Source organism: Pongo abelii, chromosome 3 (assembly GCF_028885655.2).
Source record: "Pongo abelii isolate AG06213 chromosome 3, NHGRI_mPonAbe1-v2.0_pri, whole genome shotgun sequence".
NCBI lineage: Eukaryota > Metazoa > Chordata > Mammalia > Primates > Hominidae > Pongo > Pongo abelii.
Window position 1 is genome coordinate 27476187 of NC_071988.2, and position 15727 is coordinate 27491913.

Here is a 15727-nt window from a genome sequence, read left to right on the forward strand (position 1 = left end):
AGTGCAATGGCACGATCATGGCTTACTGCAGCTTCAGACTCCTGGACTTAAGTGATCCTCCCATCTCAGCCCCTCCAGTAGCTGGAACCACAGTTGCATGCCACCATACCTGGCTAATTTTTGTTTGCTTTATTAGAGACGGTGTCTCACTATATTCCTAAGCCTGGTCTTAAACTCCTGTGCTCAGGTGATCCTCCTACCTTGTCTATCCAAAGTGTTGGGATGATAGGTGCGACCCACTGCACCTGGCCATTTTTTATCTTTTATACTGCTTTTAATGTACCTTTTAAAAATATTTAGCTATGTTTAGATACATAAATACCAATGTGTAATAATTGGTGACAATATTCATTACTGTCATATACTCTACAGGTTTGTAGCCTAGGAGCAATAGGCCTTACCATATAGCCCAGATGTGTAGTAAGTTCAACCATCTAGGTTTGTATAAGTACAATCTGTGATGTTCACATAATGACAAAATTACCTAACAACACATTCCTCAGAATGTATCCCATTAAGTGACACAAGACCTTAAACAAAATATTGTACCCCCCAAAAAGTGTAACAATACACTTTTGTTGTCATGTGCCACTTTTGTTGGGGTACAATATTTTGAAGCCCACCAAAGAAGTATAAGAAGAGAACTCTGCTAGTCATTTTATAAGCGGCTATGCCATTTAATTAACACAACACTCTCATGCAGTAGGTATTGTTATAGAAGACCTAAGTCCTTTGAAATATTTCCCAAGTCACAGACAGTGATAATACTGAAGTTGTGTGCAGATTCAGGTCACTCTGGTTTTAAAGCCAGAATTTTTAACCAGGGATAGATTCAGATTATGTAAAACCTGAGGTTTACTCAATTTGAGGAGCCTACTTTAAGAAATTAATTCAAAATTACAAATGCATACTCAAATATGAGAGTGAACATTTAGAATAAGGACAAAAAGCAAAAATTGCACATTTTAAAAATCTGTGCAAAAATAACGAGGATTGCAAACTCTAGAAAAATAACATTTTTAATCAGCTACCTAATACATCTCTATAATACTTTTTTCTTAACATTTTTTGACTTCATATTCATATTACAAATATTTTGTATTATCATTTTCTATAAAGATAGTAGAAAGAAAATTCAGTCTTTTTACAATCAAGGTTAATAATATTTGATGTTTTATAAAGATTTTTCAAAAGTTTTCACTTTCACAACTAGTTATTTGTATATTAGTCATCTAGGGCTGCCATAACACGATATCACAGAGTGGGTGGCTAAAACAACATAAATGTATTTCTCACATTTCTGGAGGTTGGAAGTCTAAAATCAAGGTGTTGATAGCTGTGGTTTCTCCTGAGGCTTCTCTCCTTGGCTTGCTGACAGATGCACTCTCATTGTATCCCAGCGTGGCTTTTCCTCCGTGCAGATCTGCTTGTGATGTCTCTTCCTCTTCTGATGAGGACGCCAGCCCTACTGGATTATGGGACCAGCTTTATTATTCCCTTTATCTAAATTACCTCCTTAAAGCTCTTATCTCCAAATACAGTTACACTGACTGTTAAGGATTCAACTTATAAATTTGGGGGACACAAGTCAATGACAATTGATATTTTCATGCAAATACGTAAAATTGTCAAATTTTGAGAAATTATCTATTAAGGTTTTTACACACATGAGAAGTATTTCAAGAAACTTCTTTCACAATATTGCTAGAAATTTGTGCTCTGTGACAATAAGAATTCTGATAAATTGTATTTCTATAATTTCCACCAGAAAGAAAAATAATTTATGGTACACTTATAGTTACAGATGAAACATTATACAAGCAGACTACAGATAGAAGATAAATACAGCATATTCTTGAAAGTAACAAACCAGAAAATTCATAAAATAGTAATCCAATCTCTCTGAAATAGTTAAATAAATGGTGCAATTTACATATACGAAAGCTACAACCTACTTTTACTTGTACCCTGGCCCACATTCCACAGCATATTCTTGGCACATTGTCTGTCTCATTTCATCTCATTCTCTTCTCACCCATTGCCTGACAGTCTTACTCACACCTCTTTTTTTCTTCCTCAAACATGAAAACCCCATATCCACCTGCAAACTTCTTACTAATTGGTTTTTCCATCTGGATGTTCTTCCCACGAATATTCATCTGCAACTGCAATATGACTTTTTCAGCTGATCTCTACTTCCAGAGAAAATTGTTGTAATGGGTACCCAAATTACTTCCTGCCTGAAACTATTAATACTTAAGATAAAATATACAAATGGTTTTAAGACATTGGATCACGTAGAAGAGTGATCACTTAGGCAAGAAGGTGAAATTAAATAATCCCTAAAATTGCCTCAATTTACCAATTAAAGAGAAGTTCCTGACAGTCTCTTTGATCTAAGGATTTGGAGATAGATATTTAGGGAAGGCAAAGTAGCTAGAATTTATAGGGAATAGTGTCAGATCAGAACAGATCGGCTACTCTGGTCATATCTAACAAAGTTTAAAAGCAAGTCTCAAACGATCAAACATTTTTAAGTAAATTAACTGCACTGCAGAGCAAAGGCCAAGAAATTTATAATACTACAAAAATATCTTTCTTCCAACATAGTAAAATTCAGAGAGTCCATAATCCAACAATAATTACCAAGCATACAAATCCAGAAAAATTTTTACCATAATTAGGAGAAGTTAGAGTGTATACATATACACCCAGAAATTAGACATATGATAGGCTTTGCTAAAAGGTATATAACTATAATCTCTGCATTTAAGGAAAAAGAAGATTAAATATATTAATTGGAGATTTGGAAGATATTACAAAAGAAATTGAACTTCTAGAGAAGGAAATCGTGGTCGAGATTTACAAAATGACAACACTTGGATGGGATAAACAGGAGATCACACACTGTAAAAGTAAAGATTATTGAACTGAAAAATATAATGGACAGTATCCAAAAACACACAGAGAGAAAAAAGACTGAAAAAAAAATTCAGCAAGGTGAAAAATAATGTAATGTATTTTCATATATGTTTAATTGAAGTTTCTAAATGGGAAATGGGAACAAAAAAAGTAGACAAATTATAACATATATGATTCAACATAGAAAAGATAGTAATTCTTCCCAAATTGATCTATAGTTTGAATGCAATTCCAACAAAATATCAGTCCAGTTTTGTGAAGACACAGATAAGCCTATTCTAAAATGTATATGGAACAGTACAGGTATAGAATAAATACAAAAACTGGCTCAGGAAGAAAAATAAATATGAACAGACCCATGAAAAAAGAAAAGATACTGAATACAGATTTAAAAACCACCCAAGAAAGAAAGGTGCAGGACCACATGGGTTCATTGGTAAATTCTTCCAAACATGTAAAAATAAATCAACATCAATCTTTCTTAAGCTCTTTCAACAATTAGAAGAGAGAGAACATTTCCAAACTTGTTCTATGAGGCCAGCATTACCCTGATACTAAGCCAAACAAACCCACTACAAGAAGAACAAACTAAAGACCAATATCCCTCAGAATTATAGATTCAAAAATTCTCTACAGAATACTAACAGCCATATCCAGTAGGATAGCAAATGCACTATACATTATAACCAAGTGGAGTTTATTTCAAGAAAGTGAGGGTGGTTCGACATTAGAATCAATCAATGTGATACACCAAGACAATTACATTAAAAATGAGAATCTCAATTGATCTAGAAAAATAATTTGGCAAAATTCAATACTCTCTTATGAACTCGGTGAACTAGAAATAAAAGCGAACTTCTCCAACATAATAAAGATCATTGATATGAAACCCATAGCTATCATGATACACAATAGTGAAGAATTGAAATATTTCCCCATAAAAAGACAAAAAGACAAGAGTACCTGTTTTTGCAACTTCTATTCAACATTGTATTGGAAGTTCTGGCCAGAACAGTTAGGCAAGAAAAGGAAATAAAAGGCATCCAAATTGAAGGGAAATGATACAATTATTTTTATTCCCAGATGACATGACTTTATATCCTAAAAAATAATTTAAAACATCTTAAAGCTAACAAACGAATTCAGAAAAGTTTCAGGGTACCAGTTCTACATAAAAAATCAGGGTTTTTTTCTATATACTAGCAAAGAAAAACCTGAAAAGGAAATTTTAAAAATTTATTTAATTTTCAACAACATCAAAAAAAAAAGGAATAAATTTAACCAAGGAGTTGCAAGACTTTTGCACTGAAAGTTTAAAACATTACTGCAAAAGTAAATAAACAATATGAATCATTTGTCAGCTTGTTTAAAAACAGAAACAACAAACACAAGAAAATTGGTAAAATAATAAGGAAACAATACAGAATATCACGTTATATATATAATATTAAGACAATTAATATAAAATTTTAGAGAAACCCAAGAAGAGGTAGAAAACCTCAGAAGATCAATAATACAAAAAATTTATAAAAATACACGTTTTAAAATGTCCTATTTAGCATCCTAAGTGGTCCTATTTACCACTGAATGTTCAGTGAAATAATTTCTCTGCCATTTCTATTGTAAAGACCACAGAAAATTATAGAAAGCTACTAAACTGAAGTAAAAACCAGCATAACCTTAATAAAATACCATAAAACAAAAGCCTAATAATTTGATTTATAATTATAGCTGAAAAAATCTAAATATAATATTAGTACAAAAAAATAAAATCAGTATATTCAATAATAATAATACCCAAACACGAAGTATTTCATTCAAGAAACAAAATAATGCTTTATCATTAGGAAATAAATCAAATACGTTATTATATTTATAAGGTAGAAAAAAATCAATGTAATTATAACAACGTAGTGTAGAGATAAATTTTACACATTTTAGTAAATCAATAATACAAAGTTTAGTGAAATGGGAATAGAGGTATCAATTGAATGTGTGCAGTTAACATAAGAATGAAAGTCACGTATATTAAATATTGAAACTGTTGCAGTTTTTAGAAAAAGAATCTAAATATTCTCTTACTACTATTACTTAAAGCCAGGAAAATAGAGTTCTAAAATAAATTAAAGGTTTGTATAGAATAAATTGTAATTGCATAATAAGAAAACCCAAGATATTTACACAAATCTTAATAAAAGGTAATTTGTTAATTTTATAGTAGACAAACAAAAATGAAGTTTTCTGTTATTATATTTTACCTGTTTATAAATAGAAATGAGGAAGATAGTCCATTTGTTATATCCAAACAACTGTGGGGGGCCCTTTGAAGGTTTGTTTAAAAATCAGCTAACAAAAGGCAGATTAATTGGAGAAAAGGCAAACAAATGTTTTTAACATGTATATGTGGGAGCCTTCAAAGTGAAGACCCAAAGAAAAAGAGGAAATAGTCCATTTTTATCCTTAAATTCCACAAAGTGTGGACAGCCTTGTAGAAACATGATTGAACAAAAAGTTTATAATCTAATACTAATAAACTAAGAGGCAAAACTCAGCAAGGCTGTGGTCTAGATTCTTCTTGTCCTTTTTGAGCATGCATTTCTTTCTTCTGGAGGTGAGGCAGGCACTCTCTGAAAAAGCAGTCGTATGACTTAGAGTCAAACGAGGTAGTCAGATAATTTATTTACAGTCAGTTTTTACACAGAAAGATGGAGGGAAAGTTAGAATAATCATTTTAGGTTTTATGGTTACCATTGGGGAAAAATGGTTCTGGTTTCTATGACCTGCCTTGGGGAAGAGGGATCTATAACTAGTCTTGGGGGAGAATGGGCTAAGAGATAGGAAGGCAGGAGCAGATCGGAGAAAACTGCTTCTGAGACTGCTTCTGAGGCCTTCATTCTGGGGTACTATTTTCTGAGCCCCAATACCAATAAGCATGTAAAGGTAAATTCAAAGTAGGTTACTTGCATAAATTATAGTGAATAACTGAAGGACATAAAACATTCTGGAAGAGATGTACATTCCTTTAGAGTATAAAACTTATCAGAAAACTTCAGCTTTCACAAATATATTTATGCATGACATTTATTTCCAATAGGAATTACTTTTTAAAACTGGATAAGCTAATTTAATAATTCATATGGCAAAAATAGTTCATATTAATTTTCAAGTAAGTTGGGAAAAAAGAAGGTGATGGAAGAGGGACTTGAGTAGCACATATTAAAATAGGTAATAATCCCTTTAACGATTGGCAGAGCTTGCCATTAGACTGGTGTGAAGAGATACAATATAGAAACAGATGGATATTGGCAACCAGCAATATATCTCAATATAGATATACATGATATTGATATAGATATATAAACACAGTTACTTCCTGTAACATAAAGTATCCACATAAAGTGGACTATCTCTAACATTATCCAAACAAGTAAACAAACAAATAAATGAACAAAACCAGAAAATGCAGATTGACAAGAAGGTAAGGCAAAATCACCCATAATCCATAACTACACATAATTTGGTGAAAGTGATTTCTAAACAAGTGCTTTTATGTGTAAGTGGGCCTTCTGAGACCATGTTAACTCTGGTGGCTACACAAACAACGGGTCAGGCTCCTGCTCCTGAAGATTGGAAATAACAGGGCTTGAAAAGTACATGGGCTAGAGGCAGTCGTGTTGCAAAAGCTCCACTTCTGGAATAAAGAGAAACACTTGGAAATAGGAGATTTCCCTTAGGTAAGCAGTAAGTAGTAAGGAGGTGAGGGGGAAGAAAAGCGGCCACAAAAATAAGATAGTGACAGTGAATCAGAAGGAAGAATATATTAACTGCTAAGAATCACTGGAACCAGGCTCTTTGGAGAAATGGCCACTTCCTGGACCAGAAAAAGAAAGCATTAAGTAATGTTGGGACATCTTATAACAGAAAGCAAAGTAAGTAGTCAAAATATCATGAGAACATGCTAAAGAACAAAGAAGTCAAGCGTAAAGGGGCTCCCATAGGCTAAGTCTGACACACTTGAATTAGTATTTTGTTATTAATATCATTTCTGTAATTGGAGAAGATTAAAAATTCATGATTCCTTAATATGTGGGTGTTTGTATGCATCTGTGTGTATGTGTGTGTATGTGTGAGTCAGATAGAAATGAATGCTAAAACCAATGACTGAAGGGCTGCAGAACAGATATTTGTAAAGTCCCAAAGAACTACTGCATAGATTACCTGAGAATTGTAAAGGGGAAAAAATGTGGGAAAAGTAAGTGAGTCTTTTTCTTAAAAAGATCTGGTGGTCATTTTCTTTAAAAAGTGAGCAAGTTTAGCATTACTGACAGTTGGATTCTGGTTTAGAAAAAAAAATTATAACTTTTAAGAATAAAAGTATAATTGAATATGGATTGATAGTAGATGGTATTGGGGAATTATAGCTAATTTTCTGTGTCAGATGGAGCAACTAATTGAATGAACTACTGAAAAATGTCCTTATTTGTTGGAGGTGCATGTAAAGTATTTTGGGGTAAAATGTTAAGATTTCTGTAACTTTCAAATGGTTCCACAAATAAAATCTTAGATAGGTAAACAAAGAAAATGTATGAAAATGTTAACAGTTATTGAATCTAGATATTCTCCATAAGAATAATCATTGTATTTTTTTTAAACTTCAAGGTACTAAATTTTTCATAATAAGTGCTGGAATAATTAACAAACTAAAAAAAGAAAAATATTGACATGTTCTCTAGTTGTCAAACTTAATCTTAGGAAACCTTAAGATAAAATAGTCATGTATAATTGCATAAAATGAAAATATTTGTGTGCTACATAAAGTAGAAAATATACATAATAAGCCAAGGGTTAAACTTACAAACACGAAGAAAGTTTGAAAACTTATGAAAAATATAAAAATCCCAATAAAAATGAAAACAGTTTATAAATTGATACTTTACAAAAAAGAAAAAGAAGATGGCCAAAAAATTATATTAGACAACTCTTCAGCATTACTGGTGGTGAGGGAAATTAAAATAAAAACAGTAAAAAAGACACCTTATTTAATGTATTATATCAGCAAGTATTTTAAAGATTGACATAGTTGTTGCTTTTAAATGTATGAGGGAAAGGTTCACTTATACATTGCTGATGGAAGTGTATATTAGAACAACCTTCCAGAAAAACAAGATGCTATTATCTATTAAAAGTAAACTTTGCTAAAACACACACACACACACACACAAATCAACAAATCCCAAGAAACTGCCAGATTTGTACACAGGTATGTATTTGCACAAGGATATTTATTGAAGCAAGTTATATAACTGAAAACAATTTAAATGCCAAATAATACGGAATTATTAAATAAATGAAGCTACATCTGTAGTAAAAAAATGCAGTACCTAAATAAATTAGTTTGTTATTTATTTACTGACCTCAACACATGTCTATAACATGTTCTGCCACAGTGGATGATTTTGTTTTGTAAAATATAAAAATGAGAGAAAAGAAAATAAAACATTGGATGTATATTTGCACAAGGTTTTTTAAAAAAGTAAAGTTTGAAAGCAGAAATACCAAATTGCAAACACTGCTTAGCGCATCTCAAGGTTGAGAGAGGAAAAGAGAGGGAAAGGTAAGACTATCCACCCTTCCTTTGTAAATGTCTGTATTCCTTGGATTCTAAGAAATATGTATTCATTTTCTAATTAAAAATAACAATAAAGTAAGAAAAAACACATAAAACAATAGCACCAAAAGAAATTGCTACTGAATGAATTATATCCAGTCAAGCACAAATTACCATTTTCTAATGTGCAGAAGTTTGAATGCAGGCAGAGAGCAAAGAGAAAGAATTTATGAATCTTTTCATGTAAAATTAATGATGCAGTATAATGTGCGGTGTTTTTACTTTAAAAGAAGGTATCACAATGTGATATTTTATTGCTATGCCATTTTAATTGCTGCATCTCTGTGTGCTTTATTGTGAATATTTTGGTTTTGAATTTTTGACCCCAGGCAATTTCATTATGAAGTAGGGTTCCTTTTCATCGATTAGAAAATGTTACAAATCAAAGGGATAAACTATAAATAAAATGAATTAAAACTGGCCTCTTAAATTTTCTTATATTTTTCTCTTTATCCTGGTGGAACAAAGTGAACATTCAGTAAGTTAGTTGGAAATGAGTACATGAAAGAAAGAGCTGCAATTTTTTTCTTGGAAAGAAGTTTAGGAGAACTTTGGCTTCAATAAGTACATTAGAGAAATCAAGAAGCAAATTATCTCTCTAAGGCCTGGAAAAAACACTATATTATAACATTTTGTAATAACTAAATAATAAGTACAATTTATAGGATTGATAGTTCTTACATCCCATCATATAAACATTAAAACAGCATTTAAAAAATGACATTTACATAGAAACTTCTTATCCTAGGCCTTCTTATCCTCCTGTTATCCTTGTCCTTCAAGCCCCAAATGACACGTTAATCTCTTCTGGAAAACTGTAGTTGTCCTGTAGTTTAGCAAACTATGGTTGGGTTCTTTCTCCTCTTGAATGTTAGCAAGACACAAGATTCATATATTCTATTTGAAGTTACCTTTGGATTTGACATCTTGAACTTGACATCTTGACCAACAACAATGAAACTCTGCAAGCAGTGATTATGGGATTAATCTTGAAGATTTACCATAGTACCCAGCTTATATTATATGTTAAACAATTGTTTGTTGAATTCAATAAACTGACATAGATTATATTGGAAACTGCAGATTTATTGATACCTTAATGCTATACTAAATGTGACTAGTCTTTAGTCTTTTCTCCTTGGGAAAGAGAAATCTACTACTTCCTCCTAGTATGCTACCTTTCCTATGAAAAAGGATTAGCTTATATGTATTCTTTTCTCTTCAATTATCTTTTCATCCCCTTTACCCCTCATTCTCAGTACATGAGTTTGTGTATATGTCTTGAGAAAAATAAATGCATTTTAACTGAGACTTTAAAATAATAATAAAATAAATCAAATCAAATCAAATAATATCCAAATAAAACCTGGAGGCTTTAGGGAAGAATCTGCTTCCCTACTTTTTCCTGCTCATAGGGGCTGCCCACAACTCTTGGTTAATGGCCATATCTCTCCAGTCTGTCTTCATCAGCACATTTTCTTCTTTGACTCTGATTCACCTGCTTTCCTCTGATAATTCCAAGGATCCTTGGAATTATACTGGACTCACAGGTATAATCCAAGATAAACTCCCCATCCAAAGATCCTTAACTAATTACATCTGCAAAGTTCCTTTTGCCATCTAAGTAATATATTCACAGGGAATTAGGCCATGGGCACATTTAAGGGACCATTATTTAGCTTACCACAATTCCTAAAGATAAACCACCTTCTAGTATAATCATTTTTAACTTCTCCATTGATGCTGCATTATTTGTCAGCTCGCTCCATATTTCTCTACTCTGATTCACATGTGAACTTGAAGAAAATCTCTACATTCTTTCAGGCTTTGTGACTCAGTCCTTCACTTACCCTGAGTAAGAGGAATTTGGGCTCCTCCACTTCATTTATCCATCTTATATGAACAGCAAAAATAATCTTCATGTTGCCATATGGAATGACCACTTCTCTGTTCTAACATCTCAGACCTCGGTCCTCGATTCTTTTCTCTTTGATTTCTACACACCTAGCTTCTCATAATTCAGTTTGAGTGTAACATAGAAGAGTTGCCTCCTTTGACTACTTAAATTGGAACCTCCCAGAACCAATCAACTCTCTATTCCAACCTTTAGTTTGATTTTCTTTAGGACACTTAACAATCTTGGGAATTATCTTGATTATTAATTTGTTTACTTAATTATAATATCCTGCCTCCTCCTCTAATAAAATGGAAGATCTATGAAGGAAAGGAGCCACATCTCTCTTCATTACTGCTTTATCTCAAGTCTCAATAACTGTTTCTTGATACAAATATCTGAATGAATGACTATTAAAATTTGAAGGAGATTACAATCAATTTTTGTCTAATAGAGCTATTAAAATTAAAATTTTAGTAACCAATAAATATGAATTTAAATTTGAGTGATGTTTCCTATAACTAAGACTAATTAAATAGTTAATTACTTAAATTACTTGATTCCAGACAAGAGTTTATGTAAAATTAAAGCAGACTCTCCAGTGATGGAAAAGATAGGCTAGCAAAAGAGAATGTTTTTATATATACATATAATGATTTTATATCTATGCATACACACACACTCACTCTTGTGTGTATACCTGTGTGTTTATGTGTATATTTATGCGCATAATACATATACATATAAAAGCAAATACATGTACCTATATCCTGATGTTTTAGAAATAGACTTTTTGTGACTATAATCTAAGATCATCATCATCTCATAATGGTTTTCTGAAGTTATCTTCAAATATATTTAACACTTGAAGAGAGTGATTTTTTTTTGTATGTCTGGATATGCTACTAGAATAATATCCATTAAGAACCAAGATTTATCACTACTTGAAACTTTAGCTAAACTAAAATCTTTTGAAGGAATTAATATAATAACCTGACAGTTCAGGTTATAATATGACCATACATTTTTTGATAGATGTTCACAATGTCAAGAAAAATTTCTGCCTGATCTCCTATGGGTTAAAATCACAGTGAGAACTTCTGTACTTAGCATGGCCAAAAGAGAAAAGCCGAAGCTTCACATTGTTATCAGCATACAGTGATTAGTATAAGGGGCAAAGAAGAGTATACACAACTGAGTCTTGTGAAGTAAAAGCTTTCTAAGTGTCCTATATCATAGAATTTCCAGGAAAAAAATGTTTAACTGGTGCCTTTTTGTATTACAATTTGAAAAATGTTAAACAGAAGAAAAATAATGCAGTTAAAGGCATCTGAAGCAGCAAGAAAAATGTAAGATGTTTAAACCAGAAATACAATTTAGAAAGAGCAATTTTGATTGAATGGGAAGCATAGTTTACTATTTTAAATATATAAATACAATCAGGAGATATGGGTTCCACTGGTACTTCCTCTAAGGGTTACCTTTCTATGCATTTATTCTGAAAGTATAGTCCATTAACTTCCAAGTGCTCCTGAGGCACTTTCAGAGGGTATGCAATGTGACATCAAAACTATTTTTATTATAGCCCTAAGATACGGTTTGTCTTTATCAGTGTATTAACATTTGCCCTGATGATGCAAATGCAATTAGCAGATAAGATTTCTGGTGCCTTAGCATAAATTAAAGTGCTGGCATTAAGTATTCTCATAGTCACTATATTCTTTATCGCCATGTTCTTGCGGAAACACATCCTTGCAGATACATGCACACACATACCCACTGATACCAGTTACACTTAACAATTTTCATTATTAAACAGTAAAAGTTGTTATTTTATAAGACCTCAACCCTTAAGGTATTCTGTGTGATAAAATGAGAATTACACATAAAGCATTTCTGCTGCTGACCAAAGTACATGGTTTATTCCATGAAAATTACTATGTAATTGAATTGAAAGCTACACTAGCCCCTCTCTTCAGGAGTACTATTTTTGTGGAAAACAGAACTGACCAAAAAAATTGATTATTTTGGCTTGGGTATTTGGCAGACATTATCTTATAGATGAGCAAAGTGAGCCTGTCACTTTCTTTTTAAGGAAAAGAATCGATAGTATTTATTACCAATGATGAAATTATAGATTTAAAGCAAGAATTAAAATTTTAGAAAAACTTGTATTTTTCTAGTTTGAACTTGATAGTTTACTACTTGAAAGATTTTTTGGCCTGGCACGGTGGCTCACACTTATAACCTGCTGAGGCAAGTGGATCACCTGAGGTAAGAAATTTGAGACCAGCCTGGCCAACATGGTGAAAACCCATCTCTACTAAAAATACAAAAAATAAATTAGCCGGGCGTGGTGGCATGAGTCTGTAATACCACCTACTCGGGAGGCTGAGTCAGGAGAATCACTTGAACCTGGGAGGCGGAGGTTGCAGTAAGCTGAGATTGTGCCATTGCACTCCAGCCTAGGCAACAAGAGTGAAACTCTGTCTCAAAAAAAAAAAAGATTTTTTCCTGAGGTCACTGGTGATATTAATAATTGTTACATTATTAAAAAATGCCTTCCTTTGGAAAATCAACATAAGCCAGTGACAAATGAATGATGTTACCAATTCATACTTGGGCAAAAATACCCATTTTATCTTCAAGATAAACCAACATCGCATAGTATTAGAAGTGTATTGTAGCTGGTAAGAATGTTTGTCCTTCAAACTTCAAAAGTGTCTTAAAACTATTACCTCTAACAATTGTTTCTTCCAAATATGATTTCAGTTTCCACATTGCAAGTAATTTGAATAAACCATTACAGGATAGTTTTGGTAGCATATTATAAAGAATATCCAAAATTACCTAAAAATGTTGTCAAAATATCCAATTTCAAAATACTTATCTATGTGAGCCTTCTTTTTTTATGTATTTGAACTAAAACAACATTTCATTCCACATTGTATGCAAGTGCAGATATGATAATCCAGCTGTATACTATTAATCTAAAAGTTAAAGATATTTAAAAAAACATAGAACAGTGTCACTATTCTCACTTTGTTTGCTTTGAAAAATATGGTTATTACTTTATAATATATATATTATTTACATTAGCATATAATGTGTTTATTGTTATTTGTAAATAGTCAATAAATGTATATATTTAAATTTAAAATCAACTTAAAATTTAAACATTTTTAAATGAGTTTTAATTTCTAACCCAATAAATATCAGTAAATACAACACCTACAAACAAAAGTTCTCTGGAGTCCTTAGTAATTTTAATGAATATATAGAGATCTTGAGAACAAAATTTGTGAGAACCAATGGTTGACAGTAATAGTTTTAAAACACTTTTGAAGTTTGAAGGAGAAACATTCTTCCCTGAAATTTCAACAATAACAACAAAATAATGTGCAGCTGCCCTTCTCGAAGTGAGTAAATCCTACCAGCGAAGTAATCCACACACACACACACACACACACACAAACACACACATATCAATATAATAATAATACCTCTCTAGGTAGCGTGGTTCCAAAATGGCTAAACTGATTTGATGGTATAGCAAATATATGTAACTTTGCAAGAAGTATATACTCTATTATCTATATTACATACACCTCATAGCTGGAATATAGTGATACTTAGATTCATTGCAAATATGAAAAGGCATTTATTCCACATCAGCCTGATTACAAATAGGTCAATCAAGTAGTATACAGACAGAATGAAACTGTCAGAGCACAGACAACAGATTGATGAAGACTTTATATAAATATGTTAACAGACACAAATACAATGTACTTTTAATTAGCAAGATTAGTAAATTCAAAATATTAAGTTGGTCAAATGATCTGATTTTGAAATTAGATGAGATTCTACATTAACTTACTCTCATAATGTTCCTCTTTTAATATAATCTTTTGCTAAGGGAGATCCAATATGTTTTTTATGAAAATTCTAGATTTAAGGTTTTTAATCAAATTGCAAGTTTCTCACCAGAGAATTTGTAAATGTACAGAATTCTAAGCATGGATCACAAAGAATATACACAAAAACATGCAACTAGGTGATGTCTTGTTCGATGTTGGCGTGATGCTTTCTGTTGGCTCACAGAGGATTTTGCTCCACTGATTTGACGGCAGGTTGGTCTAGGTCACATTTTAACAAGTTTCATTTCTGCTAACAGACATGTTATCATTCTCTAGAGCTTTCTTCTCTGCACAGCATTTACTAGGCTGTGTGTGTGCATAAAATGCTACTCCTTTATAATGCTGAGTATTCAATAAGCAAGGTCACTTTTAAAAGTAGCCACTTTCGTATTGATAGAGCTGTCTCCTCTAGCTTGTTTCTCTTAAAATATTGGCTAATGGATGACTACAGGTGATTTTTAAAGTAAGAGTATTAGTCAGGGATTAAAGTGCCATAGCTTCCCTCACCTGTATGAGAAGATGTCAGTCTGATTTGTGATGGATGGTCTCATATAAGTTTAGGAGCCTCTCCCTTTTTTCATATGCAGCATCTTTGGCCACATGGGAAATAAAATCAACATATGAGGGTACAATGTGTGGCATAGGTCTATTAGAATAACTTGTAGACTCAATAGTTTTAAAATAGTCTCTTTGTAACAAATGCCACAAAGCAATACAAACAAAAGTGTAATTGTCCAGTCTTCAGAATGGCAGGCAGGTGGCTGGTAAACCTCTATGTGGTTTGAGAGTGGAGTGGGAAGACAGCTCAGCTAGTTCAACTCATCAGAGGAGTCATTTAGGGAGATTTCTTAATGGGGTATTATCAGTGAATTGTATCTTTCCAAAGTACATGTCAAAGTACTAACCCCGGTAGCTCAGAAGATGACCTTATTTGGAAATTACAGCATTTCAGAATAGAAAAGGTAAGATCAATGGAGTAGGGTGGGCTCCTGTATCAGTGTGGCTAGCATCTTTATGAGGGATAATGGGTAAAGGCATGGTGACAATGCCATGTGAAGATGGAGGCAGAGGTTGGAGGGTTGCATCTACAAACCTAGGAATGCCAATGATTGTCAGCCATCACCACAAGCTTGGAGAGCGGCGTGAAACAGAGTCCCCCTCAGAACCCTCAGAAGGAACTCTCCCTGTTGACACCTTGATTTCTCACTTCCAGCCTTCAGGACAGAACACATTTATGTTGCTTTAAGCCACTCCATTTGTGGTACTCTGTTATAGCAGCTCCAGGAAACTAACACATGAGGATTCTGAGAGGATTATCATGTT

The 15727-nt window shown here is 32.6% G+C and overlaps 1 protein-coding gene across 12 annotated transcripts in view; it reads right to left on the minus strand.

Moving 5' to 3' along the window:
- LOC112133162 (cytosolic carboxypeptidase 3-like) overlaps positions 1-15727 on the minus strand; it is a 191264-nt gene that overhangs the window by 101767 nt on the left and 73770 nt on the right. For 5 of the 12 annotated variants that reach the window (XR_010139647.1, XR_010139644.1, XR_008524395.2 and 2 more), the window contains one exon: positions 1297-1468. The exons of 2 other annotated variants lie outside the window; for them this stretch is intronic. The gene's annotated coding sequence lies outside the window, so the exon portion shown is untranslated. Of the gene's footprint in view, positions 1-1296; positions 1469-4952; positions 5550-15611 lie in introns of those variants that run through there. 5 more of the 12 variants (XR_010139640.1, XR_008524397.2, XR_008524401.2 and 2 more) reach the window with 4 other exon arrangements.